Here is a 16,665-nt window from a genome sequence, read left to right on the forward strand (position 1 = left end):
TCCTCTAGATCCAGGTATCTTTTGCATTGTCCTATGTGTTAAATTGCTCCATGGTCACACACAAAACTGTATAGAGTAACACAATTATTACTTTTTTCCCCCACCCTTTTCTTCAAGTCTATAACTTTACCATTATTATTAAAATAGTAAGATTTGTTAGTAGAATATTAACTCCTTCATCCAAACTAATAGAGCAGAAAAAGTGCTATTTAGTTTTCTCTATCATGAATTTTAGGAAAATGAGTTCTCTGTATTTTTAAACTAGTCTAATGAGACTTACAGCTGTTAAAATTTGTAACAGTGACACAATGCCAACTGAGCAAGGGTTAGGCTGATAAAATTTGAAATGACAAAATGATACCAACAATCTCCAAGTGAAGCTGAACTCACCTCAAATTAAGAAGGTAAATCCTCCATTCTAAGCCTTCATTAGAATTTCTTGTTTCTTTTCAAAGGCACTGGTTGAGTAGGGATCAGACTCTTCTCCAAAGCAGAAAGAGATAGGAAGAAAGGAAATGGCCTCAGGATGTGACAGATGAAACTTAGATTATATATTAGAAAAAAAATCTTCATCAAAAGAACTGCCAAGCATTGGAACAGACTGCCCAGAGAAGAGGTTGAATCACTATCCCTGGAGGTGATAAAAGGTCACCTGGAGGTGATAAAACACCTGTAGACAGAGCAGTTAGGAACATTGTTTAGTGGGGGATATGGCAGTCCTGGGTTAACAGGGGGACTAGGGGATCTGAGAGGTCTTTTCAAAATTAAATTATTCTATGATTCCATGATTCTATGAATAACTGCCAAAATTTAATACATTTATATTACGTCTTACACAGAATTCTGACAATCTTTGGATGTCTGACTGTTTAATTGACTTTCATTTTTTAGTAGCTAGACCAAGCCTTTAGTCCAGCAAATCTAAATTGCTATTGCTTAACCTTACAGATTTGTATGCCAACTTGTGTGATTCATATCAAGCAATTAAGTCATGTAATGTTAGTTTCTTTTCTGACACTGAGGTCAGACTTCTGATTTGATACTCTCAAAGCCACCAGGCAGAGTTACTGTGATAGTTAAAGTTTAATATTGAGAAGTTTTTTATTTGCTATTAAAAATGTTGAAATGACACAGTATTTTATAGTCAAAATATATATTCTATTTCTTATGCTTGTAGTATCCATGAATTTATAGTGGATAGATAACTATGTTTCTAATGAAAAATGACTCTAACAATGAGAAACTTATGGTAAAATATAAGACTGATACAGAAATGGTATTTCTTCCCAATGCTATTTGTGTCCATCATGTGCCCAGTGTGGCAGAAAATGTCTGTAACACAGGGCTCTGCAAGACATCAGAGGCAGAGACCTGTGACAAGAATTCTTTGCGGCCAGACCTGAGAGGGCAGACATTGTGTCACTCCTGATTCTTCTTTAGTCCTTAGGAGTCCTATCATCTTATTCTTCTCAGTGTCACAAATGTTACAGTTTGCCCTGTGTGCACAGAACTACAACAGCTCCATAGCCATTAAACTCACAAGCCTTTTATTTCTCAAGCTACTTGTTACTACGCTGTGTTATGAAACTGTGGTTGTACCGTGGCAAGTTAAGAAAAAGAACAGAATAAAAATGCTTGTTGCAGATAAAGCAGACGCATTGAAAGCACATTGAAGGCAACAGGCAGGTAAACACGAGCTCAGAAATAGTACACCTCAGAACTCAGGCCTTGCAAACTCAATGCAAAGCTTGCAGGCGGCTCTTAGCAATGGCAGTACTGTGGTGTGGGGCTACAGGCTGCATTAAAGAATACGTTGCACTCACTCTCCAAACCAACATCACCACTGCAAACAAACCTACGTGAGATCATTTATTTATTTATTCATTTTAGTAAGAGGAGACAGGTCTTTGTTACTATTCGTGATTGTTGTAAAGCATTATGGACTTATAACGGAAAAAGAACTTATCTTGGTGATCCCATGCATTAGAACTGCAAGCCAGTACTGTGGCTATGTTCACATGACTTAGCCTCTGACTTCTCAGATTTCTGTCTTTCCAGTTGCTTTGAGTCCTTTTTTATTGAATTAAATGTGGACCATACTAAGCCTTAGGACAGGGTATCAGTCAGATTCATGTTTGAAGTAGCTCTGCTCAACATTAATTATATAAGATTTCCCATTTGAGAATATCACAAAAAAATATCTTTATATACGAGCAAAAAGTTTCTTTTAAACGAAAGCTTATTAGATGGTATAAACTAGGAACAGTCTAGAATGGATCTGTAATTCGTAATACAGTTTCATTAATTACTTTATTTTGGTTCCTTCATATGTTTGAGAACAAATTCTCAACTGTTTTGAGCAATCTAACAAAAGAGATGCAATTGTGCTTGATTTCACAGAAGGTTTTTGGTTTTTTTTTTCCTTAATTGGAGAAACAGCGTGGAATACTGATGGGTAGTCTGATATGCAGTCCATGCTATAAGGTAATCACAGAGCTAGAACTATCTCATTCTGAGGACTCTGTCTCACAAGAGTAGGAAGCTATTACAAAAATGTACAAAGTATTTTTCAAAATTTATGTACTGATTGTGTTTCTGGCCAAAACTATTGTTGGGAAATGGTTCTCAGCAAAGTCACTAGGGGAAAGGAATTTTGTCTTCCTCACATTTTTTTGTAAAAGTTTTCTGATATTTTCTACCTAAAAACCAATTAAAAAATCCATAGGTGGACCAAGTATTAATGTTTTCTCACCCCAATTATACCTAACAAGGTAAAATCCTTTGTGAATTTGTTTCCAGTGCTCTCTCAGTTCATTTGGTTTGTAGATGCTTTACCTTATCTTCTGAATCTGACAGTTTGGCAATGCCTCCCTCAAAGTGTAAATACCCTGACTGTTGTTTTGCTTAACTCAGGTAGGTAGGATTTGGTAGTGGAGAGTCCAGGAAATCATTCTATAGTGAAAACAAAGGCTTCCAAATAAAGGAAATTTCCAAATAAGCTATCAGAGCAGGATTTTTTGCCTCCATATTAAAATTTCCTTTCATGTGGTTAGTTTGCATTAAGTGGCTACCTAGGGATATTCTTTACAATTAGTTGACATATTGTTTGGATTCTTGTTCCTACCCTATATGTATAATGATCTGAATTCAGATGAAAGAAGTTTTATCTCCCAATACCTGGGAGACTGCAACCCCCCTCCAAGTTTGCCATTTAAATCCCAACTGTGTTGTTGCCTTTAACTGTGTAAGACAGCAAGACAGCACATTTTGTAGATTAAACCAATAAACTAGCAAACATAAAAGAAACAAATCTCATAATTGTGGATTTCAATTAAAGAAAGGAAGATCAAAGCAAACATTCTGCTTGAAATTGCACAGCTGCTATCTACACAAAATGAGGAAAAAAATCCTTCTCCAGCTAGCCATAATTTTTGGGGTGGGAGAAGGAGGAGGGAGAGCTCAAACCCTGCAGTAGAACAGATTGCTTATGCTTCTCACGTCCCAATCAGTAATACAGAAATATTGAGTAATAAATTCCCTGCCTCTCCTGATCTGAGAAGCTCCCACCATCTGTGAAAGCCAATTTGTAACAGCTTTAGTATAAAGATTCAGTAAACAGACAATCACAAGCATTGTGCCAAACTGTACCAACATTTGAAGAAAAAACATAAAGCCAAAGCATGAGTAACACCACGACCTTTGTATTGCAAAAATTATCCAGCAACCAAAACACTTTTGACTGCAGAGATTTTTTTCCTTCTTTTCCCTGTCAGCAAGGCGTGCTGGAGCCTGCACACAGCTCGGCTACATCTGTGGGCTGTGTACACAGGTCTCGTCCTAATGCGCTGAATTATTATTGATGGCTGGGGCAGTTCTGCTCTGCTGGTGAACCAATAATGTCAAGGCAGTACCTGCAAGATTAATTATAGGAGAGAATGGGCTCTGCTTTCCAGGGACTGAGACTTTAATAGAGACTGAGCATTAGTTTCAGGGGATTCAACAGACAGCTGAACAAATGCCTCAGACAATGTTATACATGCTAAATCCTGGCACTCACCTCTTAGCAGTATTGAAAGAAAAGTTTCAACAATTGTGCTTAAACTGTGAAAAACAGAGGGCTCTATAAAGCAAATGCAAATGAAGCAAACCCATACCAAAATTGCTGAAACAGGTTGGGCTCTATAAACCCATATTGCCCTCTGCAATTACCAAAGAGAAAGGAGACAGTAGCAAATTACTCTAGCATTAGCAGAAAAGGAAATGGCTTTTTGGTGACTGACAATTCTCAGTTTTTCAAAATACGTATTACATTCTACACATGGAAATGCAAGTTGGATCAAAGACCAGAATATTTTATGCTGTTTCTTTTGCACCATTGCAGTGGAAATTTGTACTCTACAGGGCATTTTAGCTTTAGAGAACTGAGAATATGCAGTGGATGAAGCTGCAGCCATAGCAACAGCTACATAAATTTTCAGGCAATGGCAGGCACACAGTACACAATTTAAGCAGTATAACTCCTACCCTGGCCTCAAAAAAAAAAAAAAAGGAAAAAAAGGAAAAAAAGAAATACAAGGAAATTGGAGAAGAGGGTGTCAAATATGGCTTATTACCAAGTAATCATACCTTCCACTTTATCAAGAGCTGGGCTTCCTGCATTTTGTTTGTGTGATCAGAGAGGCAGCTGAGAGCTTAACTGTATCTCTCTTTTACTTAAGCCCCCACAGATATTATTCGTCTGTATTGTTTTCATTATCTACTAGGCCTAATAGTTTTTGAAAACTCCTGGGAATTCTGAGGCCAAATTTTCAATGTATTGTCCAGCTGCCCACATCTTATGTCTCTTTATTGTTGTGCAATAATTTTGACAAAATAATCCCGAAATTAATGAGTGCCACAGGCTGTTGTAGCTCACCACAGCAAAATATAGGCTTATGAAATTAATCTCAAAAGGGAATGAAATAAGTTCAGACTTCACTGACTCTTCAGTTTCACAATTGCTAAGCACTTTACTCCTTTTCTTCAAATTTGGAACACCAGCAGAACTATTAAGCAAATGCACTTGAGGCTGAAAGACCTACAGTAAAATTATATATTTGAGCTTTCATCTTCACTTTGTGTGCTTAGCTTCTGGGTGATTTCTTTCATAATGTCCTGTGAAACTCCACTGTCAAAATTTCATTGGCCACAGGTACATAGTGGAGGCCCTGAAGAACTTCGTACATCTCAGATTATCCAGTAGTTTTGCAAGCCTAAACAGCAGTTTAGAAGCTGACAAGAGGATCTCAAATCCTGCTCTAAAATGAAACAGCGAGGCTCCTAAAAGCTTTTTCTCCATGCTGGAAAGAATGACAATTTTTAAAATAATGCTTTCAGAACCAAAAGATATAATTTAAACTGGAACACACCAGTGTTTTTTCTTGGGTTTCTTTTAGATTTTGTTTTGACTGAGTCCCTGACGAAGCATAGAGATGTTGTTCTAAAACAGACATAAGTTCACAAACCTTGCTGTTTTGACAAAGTAGAGGATGCCAGAAAAATAATTTTGAAAAGAATACAAGCAATTTAAATAGTAAACCCATTTACTTCCTCCTAAGTCCAATTCATTTTTCACCAGGAGCAGTTTATTTTATATTAAATAAATAAAAGTATAAAATCTAAACCTAGCACCTGATTGTAGGAAAGCATCTCCTGCTACAGTGCTCCCAGATGGGGCTTGTGAAGGAGTGAAGCTAACATAGCTCGTAGCAAAGTACCTGAGCTAAGGAAAGGAACTGATATTTGGTTTGTCCCTGTATCTTTTCATGCTAACATTAATTTACACTGCTCAGCAGTCACACAAAGAGTGCTCAGTTTCCTGTCATATGCCATAAAGAAGCAAAAGATATTAGAAGCCTGACTTACAGTAGGGTACATTACTATGTTTGTTACCCCCTGAAGACACGACTAGTTAGCTAAAATGTCACGTTATTTCCAACCATATTTGAGTGAAATACAATGTTATGGCTTTACTCTGTCTTTATCCCATGGTGGTTTGTGAACATGTGAAAAAACATGACAAAACTCTGTTACATGAGAGCATCATTCTATTTGATGTTCTATTTTGTCTTGTAGTTGAAGATTCTGGTATTTTTCTTACTGATGGTCTGATTTTTGGGATGAAAGACAAGCTGAACTCAAAAGCCCAGACCTGGATATTTTTTCTCCCTAACACTGAAAATTTTTGAAATATTAAATTAAAAGTCTTGAATGTTATAAAAACTTTTTTTTTTAAATTTTGTGTTGATACTTCAGAGGTATTTCAATTGAAACAAATTTATAGTCATTATAAAAGGAAAGCTCACAGCAAGAGTGAAAAAGTTGCCTGAAAAAAGGGTGGACTCAAACAGAAGATGGGTAGGCCAAGTCCATTCAGTCCAGACAAAATCATAGGTAGGGTAGGTTATTTTAAAACAAATAGGTCTCTTAACAATCAGATCTAAAATTTTCCCCAAATGGCAGAGTATGTCATTGAATGCTGTTGGCACACAAAATTGCCTGAACTCAACAAGAAACAGATTTATGTCAAAACTTCAGAGAAAAACCTCTAAACATTTGTAAGATGACTTTTGAAGCCACAGATTTCTTATAACTTTGGTGCAACTCTCTCTGGCCCAACCAATGGGATTGCTTCTGTCCCTCACACTTGAAAACAAGTTGTATGAATGTATCAGACACATCTTTGGTCAGGTGATATGAAACAGTAGGATAAAGATAAGGTCTAGATACTTTCTCCTGTGTTCTGGAATGTGTTATGCAGGTGTTCTGACCTGATCAACTTCAGTTTGTACTGCAGTACAATGCATCATACTAAAAATCATGCCCTGTCTGAGTTTTCAATTGTTCAAATGTTACTAAATCCCAAAACTGAGTTCAAAGGACAAGCAGCCTTTGGACGACATTAGCCAAGGTGACTTATCAAGAGAAGCAGTAAAATAAGGGACAATGGATTAAAAACCAGAATTGTCATTTCTAAATGAGATAATTCATCAAAGTTAGTGATTTTATGCAGTGGACACTATTACTCAGATAAAGTAATATTCCACACTAGGCTTGAAGTATCTTTTAAGTGTTTAGCGAATAGTAGCTGCAACACTTTTTCCTCATAGGAGTGTGGCTGCTGTGCTAGGGCACTGATACCGACACCTATGTATTTATATTGAGCTGCATGGAAAAGCTAATGAAGTATTTTTAAAAGTCATTCCTACTTTTTCTGAACACCAGCTTAGTGAAGTACATCAAGTTATTTGAATCAGTGATCAAGAGATCACTGATCTCTATTTTCCCATGACAAAGCCAATTTCTGGCAAAAAATGCAGTAGAAATTTACAGCACAAAAAAGCACTGGCAGAATGAAATAGCTTTTAATCTCCTCCCATTTTCTTCCCCTCAGAGGATAATCAAGAGTTTCAACAACACAATTGCCACATCAACTATGGTGATGTGTCCTGGCTTTTCAGGGAATATTCATTATTTTTTCATTAATTATAAGAAAAAATATTTATAATTTGTTTCTGAACTTCTAGAAAATAAAACCTCAAACTCTGCATTTGTGAGCAATTTTCTTACAGAAATACTTTTTGTGGCTGAGTGGTTTCCCAGCTTTGTAACTGTATTCATGCAGTTTATCTCACAAAAAATGAAGGGAATTCAAGATTTTTGTATTTATATTTGCTGTAGTAAATTGCCATAACTCAGGGAACATTATTCCAGATAGGAAGCTATTAATCAAATAAAAGTGAAACACCTACTTTCAGTAATGTAAGGACTGTGTGCTCCACAGTCTCTGTTTGTGGCTCCTCATCATGGAGCCCAAAGACACCGTTTTAACCCAGATGGGTGTAAGGGATGGAGGGTGACTGCAGCCCTCCCTAAATGATGGTTGTAACACTGCATGACTGTGTGTGGCAAAGGAAGAGACAAGGATTGTTTTTCCTCATCATACTTTTTTCCCAGTAATTCTGGGTTTTTTTTTTCTGAAGGTCACATGCTCAACATTGATGGGAGTCAGAGAGCCAGCTAGTAAGGGTGCTCAGGAAACCAGGCTGTAACTACCCATTATCAGAATCAGGAATGTGTTCACTTTCAGTGTTTTGAGCCAGGAAGAGAAATGGTACCAGAAGGAGTACTTCTGGCTCTTCTACAAGACTGAATTAATTTTGTCATTATCCTTGAGGTGATAAAATTCAATTTTGCTTACCGTACTTAGAAGCTTTGAGCTATCTGTGCTACCACCTGACCAGAAAGGAAGGATAATTATTTTTGTAGGAATGCCCTCCTGTGACACAGGCATCCTAGATTCTTCCCCTGTCTCTAGGCAAAGCTTCTCATGAAGTCATAAAGAATTCAGCATGTTTACAGGTTTAGAAGTGACTTGTGTCTTGATCTGGATATGTCAAAATCCAGGAAATAAGAAGCACAACAACGAACAATAAGACTAAGGCAAGAAAATAAGTATTTGATACAATTTGAAGGGAAAATCTATTTGGGATAAACAATCAGAAATTATATTTTATTTGCTTTTAGAATGAAAACCTGTTTGGGGAAATATTAGACCTTCCATTTAACTTTTTCTGATTTAAAATAAAAGCCTTTTTATTGCAGTTTGAGTTAGTCTCGTAGAAGTACAGTTGAATCTGAAACTGCCTACTCAAGGATTTCTTTTCTTTGCAGCATCCTATTTCTAGGTCAAATGAGAGAGAATTTTATGAATATATGAAAGGTACTGTCTTCTAACTAGATTTTATTCAGAAATTCATGATCTGATTTATCTGAATTCTTCTTCCAGCAATTCAAAAGTTCTTCTCATTGCAGGACAGACTGTGAGACTTCCTCCTCAAAAATTCTCTTTTCCTACATTTCCTTATTTCTGGAACAAATTAAATAAAAAACTTAATAGCTTTTTATTTTCTTGTCCAAGGTAATCAAAATTGTTCTAGTTAGTATGTCACCGATCACACCAGCTTATCTCTTAACGAAGATTAGTGTGTTTGTGTCATTAATTCCCTTCTTTAGAGCAGTCAGTAAGCACAGGGAATCTGAGATTTTTAAGTAGCAAAGGGATTCATTGCATGGTAAAATAGACAATACATCAAACTCAAATACCTAAATTGAAGAGATCTTTCATAATACTTTTTTAAAAAAATATGGATCAAACTTATTTTCAATTAAAATGACAAAGCTGACAACATCAAGTTCATATAAAAGTAATGAAGTATGACTACTTTCAGTAGCAGAAGTGAATACATTCTTTTGGTCTTTATATTATGTGCCTTGGTGTAATCATTAGGGAACAGATTCTTATCAAGCATAAGCTGCCATAACTACATGAGGAAGTTACGACATGTTACACCATCTGAGGATCTACTTTGAATTTCATAATCATTTGCACCTCATTTCAGCTACTCTTGGGGTTTTTTTCCTAATATAAGAAGTTTTAGATAACTACTGAATAAAAGAAATTTCTTTTGGAGCTTTGCAAAGACAACCTTTGAAACCTACTATGATGTACAGAGTATAATCTACAAATCATGTCAACAGAGTTTATTTCCTTTGATTTCACACTATAGCTCTAGGCATCTGCCATAGCAGATAGAAGCAGCTTTTGATAGCTCACTAAAGCTATCATACCAGCAAATGACTTGAAAAAAGGGCTAACAGATTTTGTAAAAACAAAAATAGGGGAGGAAAGTAATAGTAAAAGAGAAACACAAAGCTGGCTTGTGCCAAAACAAAACATGTAGCTAGACCTGCCAGACTGCCTTCAGTAGTGAGGAGCTCATGAATGTGAGTTCCCCAGTACTCTTAATCATGTGAAGTAGTGCACAGTGGCAGAGAATGCTAGAGCTGATTGTTAATTGGAATTACAAGACTAGTTTATCATTATCTTACTATCTTTCCAGGACATAAGTTTTGTTCTTACTACATATAAGCTAGGTGTTTTCAAAAATCTGTAAATTCTGCTGGTATAATTGAAAATTATTTTGATTCACCTTAGGAAATGGGATTGTGTTTGATATCTTTTGTTAGATATCTGAATTTGATTTATTGCTCATAGTGCCAAGCTCTGAATTTCCTCAATATTTAAAGAATCTAGTTCCACAACACTTCCTGATCTAAAGAGAGAATAATCTGAAAGGTACTCCTGCATCATATTTATAGTGCAACTCTTTCTGATCTACTGAAAAGTTAACCACAAAATCAGTGTGTTTTTAGAGAAATATTGTATTATATACTTCAGACTATAAAAGATGGTAAGGACAAAAGGGAAAACCAAACTCCAATGCATTAAAATGTTATTGTGAAAAAATGGATTAGATCTGGAATCTTCACCCTGCCTAGAAAGAGGGGAGGTGGGAATGGTGGGATATTTCCTTCCACTGACTCATACCCACATATCTAGTAAAGGCTGAGCTGAACTGACACTGTCTGTCAGCGAGGTTGTTTACACTCTAGTTTTAGTTCTGCATTCCGCCAAGCAGCAGGGAAACAGTTTGTTCAGTGTGCTTTGAAGTTAATGATGAGAACTAGATTATGTTCAAGAAACTTTCTCTCCAAACAAGTCTTTACATGAAGAAGAGTCATGATTTAGCAGGACAGAAAAATTCCAATTGTCAAGGGACTTGCAGACCACCTTAATGAATCCTGAGCACTAAACTCCATGTATGCAAAAACCACTGCTTTGCAGCTGGCACTGACAGATGTGAGGGGACACAGGGTGGTCTGTTTCACAAGCTCTGCAAACTACAGTTAAAAAGCAAGCAGTTGTAATAGCTTGGCTTCAGCATCCTGACATGATTTTTTGTGGAGGGTGGGGGTGGAATGATTCTGAAGAGCTTCCCAGTACAGCTGTCACTCCTGTCAGTATTACTTGAGCCACCACTGTGATAACTTGAACTCCCACCACCACTGCATCATTCACTATGCTGTTTGATCCTAGGAAACCCTGTTGCTGTACTGTGACTTCAAAGCTGCTGCCATGGCTGCATGTGTGGAAAGCTATCATCTACTGTAAGTAACAAAAAAGTACTGAAAATTAACCCTTCTGTAACAGACCAAGTTGCTATTTTTTAGAATTACATCCTGCATCAATCTGCTTTTAAGTTCCTAAATCAGTATACACTTTGGTCCTGGTTTCCATCTCTGGGTTTTCAGCTTGGTGTTCATTATTGAAGGTTTCTTTTTTAGCATGATATTGGTCTGTTTCTGGAGCCTTCAAGCTAGTACTCCCTGTCCATAAATTAAATACAAGATGCAAGACTAATGTCACCACTACCCAAACACTAGTTATCTTTCTGAAACCCCTTCTCATTAAGTCTTCAAAAGTAGAAAATATTTCTTGTAATGGACCCTTTAAAAAAAATAAAAAACAAACCCAAGCCACAAACACTCACACACACCTGCCTAAAACCACTAAATAACAAATAAATAAAAAACTTTGTACACACTGTACTAAACATACGTGACTCCTTCCCTCATACAAGAGAGACTTTGGGTTGAGGTCAATGACATGATTTCTCTTAGAGGCACTGGAAAATTGCAGCCCTGATTATTGCTCTGTAATATGATAGGCAAATATGGCAAAATACTGAAATAAATACTTCATCACATACTAGACATACTCTTGCATGTTGGACATGAAATAAAGACATGACTCATGCACAAAATCTGGATTATCCTCTAGAGACAGATGCTGATCTCTTCTCTGTAGTGTCCAGTAAGAGGACCCAAGGGAATGGCCTGAAGCTGTTCCAGGGGAGGTTTAGGTCAGATATTACAAAAAAGTTCTTCACTGGAGCAGGCTCCCCAGGAAAGTGGTCGCAGCAACAGCCTGACGGAGTTCAAGAAGTGTTTGGAAAAATCTCTTGGGGTGTCCTGTGCAGAGCTGGGAGTTGGACTTTATGGTCCTCGCAGGTCCGATCCAACTCAGTGTATTCAGTGATTCTGCAATTCAACAGTCTTTAATTACTGACTCTTGATTAATTGTTACTCTTAAATCAATTATATTTATGATTTAGTGTAGGGCTTTAATAAAAAATGCAGATATAATACCTAAGATTTTTTTCTTTAATTTTAGAAGGCAAGTTACTTTAAAAAAAAAGAAAAAGAAGTGCACTCCAAGTAATTATATTTTATTTGATCTCAGAGACTTTAACATTGTTCTAAGGCAAAATTTAAGAACCTTGTTTACATAAAATGTCAGAATATTTTAAAACATACTGGGAGGTCTAAACACCTTAGAAGTCCCTAGAAATGGTCAAATTATCAGCCAAGGAGGAAGCTTGACTTGATGATTTCTGGACCTGAGTCTGTTTCTATATAACTTCAAAGTGTTCTTCTGCAGTTCAAAATAAAAACAACCCACGATACTTTGGGATTTAGTATTAACACTAAATCAGGGAAATATTCCAATATTATTTAGTGAAGAGGAGGAGTCAATTCTAGCATTCTTATGGATTTAGCAGTCTCTAATGTATTTCAAGGAAAGAAACTCCTGTCAATAAACCTTAACTGTTTCCCTTATTCAAAGACCACTGAACTCAAAAAGGATTTTATGAGAAGCCAAAAAGATTTAAAAGTTTCCATTTCCCTTGACTTTCATCTGGAAGGGTGTGAAAACAATCCTGTTCTCCTTCAGGCTGGGTGGATAATCAGTTGTTATTTAGACCTTAAGATGTGCACAGATGAGAGTTCAGGGCTTCAGTGGAGATCAGTTAGGGAAATTTCACACGAGGAGTCGCAGTGTCAGTGTGACAGGCAAGTGCCAGTGAGGGACAGGTGCTTTAGGCTTCCTTCTTATTAATCTGTGCTGCCATTCCAGACCAAAAGGAAAAAAAACCCATGATTTTCAGAGGCTTCTAGTTTAATCAGTGTTTTCCGAAATTGTGAGAGGGAGAGAAGATATTTCATCTCTCTTTTCCAAGAGTTATTTACAGTCTCACCCTGAAATTAGTATCAATCCCTAAACATGCTCCCTTGTGCAGAACTCAGATGAACTCTTTATCTCATCATATGTGATCTAGGCATCCTCTGATCTCTGTGTTTCCCTTAGTCTAAAACTTCCAGAGCCTGTTATCTGTTATTAGGGACCACTCTAACACTGATAAGCTCTTCTCCTTTTCCTCAGTTGACTTTTCTCACAAGATAGGAAGATTAAAGTGAAACATCATGCAGGCTGCTTAAGAAGATGAAGCCATTTTGGCAAGGTGATTTCAGATGAAATTGGTGAAGTTCTCCATTAAAAAGTAATTAAAGAATGAACCTAGAATACCATTTATGCTGGAATGCACTTTCATCAATTCAGTTTTTATATGTGCAGTTGGAAAATTAAAGAAGTTATCATATGAAGTTTCTTGAAAGCTGTAAATTGCTTTCATGTTCAGCTAAGGAGAAAGCAATCTGATGAATCTAATACATTTCAAAATATACACTAAAGAAAAATGAGATGAAAACCTAATTAAACAGAACAATAATTCTGAAAGGTAAGCTTGAGACAGGTATTTGTATTTCCCCATTCAAAATATGCCCACCAGTGTCTTTCATCTGACTCTTTTGAGTTCTGTTCAGTTACATTTAGGCTCTTTTTTTAACTTTTAGTTTTATCAGTAGTTCCCTTTTAGAACAGGGTTGTGTACCTCAGAAGAAGGAAGCATAGAAAAGATGAATTCATCTTTTTCTTAGGACAATAGCTCAACAACTTAATGTTAAGCACCAGGAAACCATTCCCATCTAGCTAGGAAAATAAGATGAGGTCTTTTATAGAGGATTCTAAAGAGGAACACTATCATGTTGTTGAGTTTTGATTTGTTGGAAAAGGTATATCTACTGCCTTAGGGTGATGGCCAAGTGGACAGACACAGGTCAGAAAGCAGGCGGTGTTTTGACCTGCCTTAGGAACAGCTACCTACCAGCAGTGTAGATGCAAAAAATTTAATCAGCATGCATACAAAAAGCTGAGCCATCTAGAACTGTTACTACTATTTTTCTTATGATACTTGCACACATTAAAAAACAAAAGTGGACTAATAATATTCTATATTTTCAATGTCTTAAAATGGCTTAATAGTTAAATAACTGTGAATAAACTTCCACAGCAGCTACTCTGAATGATTATGGAGAATGATGATCCTTAAATAAAATAAGACTCTCGCCTCTGCTTTCCTTATACTTACATCTCTTAATCTTTAATATAAACATCTTCTCCACTAAGAGCACTGCATCAGCAGTTGTCAGGGGAAATTGTGGTACCCAGAAAACCAAACAAGTCATTCACTGAAGGGCAAGCCAATGAATTGGGCTGTGGCCCTTTTACAGTGTTAAAATTAGCAGAGCTTTGCCAGAAGTGTGTCTGTGTACTTTTGTTAGATGATACTACAAGTCGCAGTATGTAAAAAGCTGACAAAGGGAGAAAAGATGAAAGTAAAAAGCTAGGATATAACTAATGATAAACTCTTGGCAAGTCAAATTACCGAGAGTCTCATATCAAAAGCAACTTTGACAATAATGGGATTCCAGAGTCCATAAAATTAGTCATGATTCAAAGATAAAAACATCAACAATTTGCATAAAAGCTTTCCTTTAAAGATTTAGCACTGTGTACCAAATGAAGAGAAAAAGCACTACCATAACAGCAACACTTTAATATAGGTATCCATTATCTAATGCTTATATAATGGAAGCCAAATTGAGCTCATTATTATCAGTGCTATTATGCTGAATACTAAATTAACTCATCATAGAAACACACTTGCTTAAAAAACTATTACCACAACATCAGTGACAAGGAAAAAAAATTGCATGCAAACTTCCTGAGATGACTAATTTGATTTCAGTGTTAACTTCTAATGCATTATTAATCAATAGTTCATTATACTTTGGGATAGCATTTAGTTTATTTGTGGTTTATTTGTATACATTTCATTTCTGTAATCCTTTACTGTATTGCACTTTATTCCTATGCAAACAATGCTGGTTGTTCTGATACAGATTTACAGTAAATGCAAGTATGATACATTTCTATGTAATTCAAATTTGTTCTGTTTTCCAAAACCAGGAGAGGTGCAAAAAAGGAGATGCAATTCAATGTAAGCAATAAGCTAAAGCTACAAGAAAAGACTGAAAGTTTTACATTTTTGAATGGCTTGCATAAGTTTATTGTTAAAAGATATACAAATATGGTAGAATAGGAGATGTTTTAATGTAATAGAATCATGAATATGAAGCTCCAAGTTTACTTGTAGACTGCAAGTCTCGTGAATTTTTATTTTTGGTATCAAAATAAAATGCAATATTTGCATGATGGAACATTAATACTCCTTCTTTCAGGACTGAATAAACCATGACTTCTATAAAAGTGGTGTTTCAGAGTTTCAGAACTCCAATATGATTTTCTAGTAATAGAGTTAATGAGCAACAGAATAAAGGAAGTTATGATTCCTGGAAGGCAAAAGTCCTCTTATCTTTATTAACATTTTAGCACTTAAAAAAGTTACTAAAGAGCTCCTTTTACCCAGTGTTTCATGACAAAGAAAAAAAAAAGGCTATGATTTTTATTTACTTTTGTTTAATATTTTCATTTGTATTCACATTACAAATTCAACTATAAAAATCACATCATGTAAGAGTGAATTGAAAATTAGAAGTGAATTGAAAAATATTTTCAAAGATAATTTCAAAATATTGAAGTCATTCTTCTAAAATGAGTTTTGTAACAAATATTTTGGAAACAAAATTGAAAACCAGTTTTCCTGCTATTGAAGATATTGGGTATGATACAATCTTTCTCTGATGATGTCCTATTTACAAAGGAAGTACAGTAACCATTTGGCTTCCTAGTAATACTGAGAGAGTACAGGAAAGCTTTAAAAAGGCTGAAGCTGGCTGTGAAAGGAAAGTAAAGAGATAATTCTGAGGAAGTTTTATTTCCCTGTTATTAAATGATACAGTGTCATTAACTTATAGGATGATTCATGCATTAGTAATTCATTTCATCCTTGTATTGAAGACTTGAGATATTCTCAAAAATAAATGAGTTTAATAAAGAATTGCTATGTGATAATATGAATACAGATTTTGAAGAAATTTCTTCATAAGTTTTTCAAATTTCAGTGTTATCTTTCTTTTTGTGCAGTGGTCCTTTATCATGAGAGAACTCTTCAAATCTGAGAAGCTGTTTCCATGAGGTAATTAAATAATATGTATACAAATCTTCTTATATTCTTTACAGTGGCACGGGCAAAATTTTCGTATGGTACACACATGGACAGAAATTCCAAAACCTTAAACCAAAGAACTTTTCATTTAATGGAAAACTTGGAAAAAAGATCTTCTCAGGTAAACTTGAAAACCATTTTAAATATTCAAATATTTATTTTAGTGATACAAACAAAAAATCAGGAGCATGCTGACCAGCCAGAGATGAAATATTTTATTTCATTCTCTGTTTACTTTTTCTGTTTGCTTAACTTTGTTTTCAGAGGAAATATTCAGCAAAAAGGCTTTATGAAAGGAAAAAAAAAATTAGGGACATATTTTGAAGGTATTGAAATGTGAATAGCTTCAATTAAAATTCATCAAAAAATAAGACCGCCAATGTGTAAAGTTTAAAGATTGAATTTGCTAAAATAG

The 16,665-nt window shown here is 35.6% G+C and overlaps 1 long non-coding RNA gene across 2 annotated transcripts in view; it reads left to right on the top strand.

The window, feature by feature from the left end:
* LOC113459185 (uncharacterized) overlaps window positions 1-16,371 on the top strand; it is a 110,484-nt gene extending 94,113 nt beyond the window's left edge. For both annotated transcript variants that reach the window (XR_003380155.2, XR_012580776.1), the window contains 2 exons: window positions 10,979-11,049; window positions 16,265-16,371. This is a non-coding gene — a long non-coding RNA (uncharacterized LOC113459185). The remainder of the gene's footprint in view (window positions 1-10,978; window positions 11,050-16,264) is intronic.
* Window positions 16,372-16,665: the final 294 nt, after the last annotated feature.

Source organism: Zonotrichia albicollis, chromosome 6 (assembly GCF_047830755.1).
Source record: "Zonotrichia albicollis isolate bZonAlb1 chromosome 6, bZonAlb1.hap1, whole genome shotgun sequence".
Classification (NCBI taxonomy): Eukaryota; Metazoa; Chordata; class Aves; order Passeriformes; family Passerellidae; genus Zonotrichia; species Zonotrichia albicollis.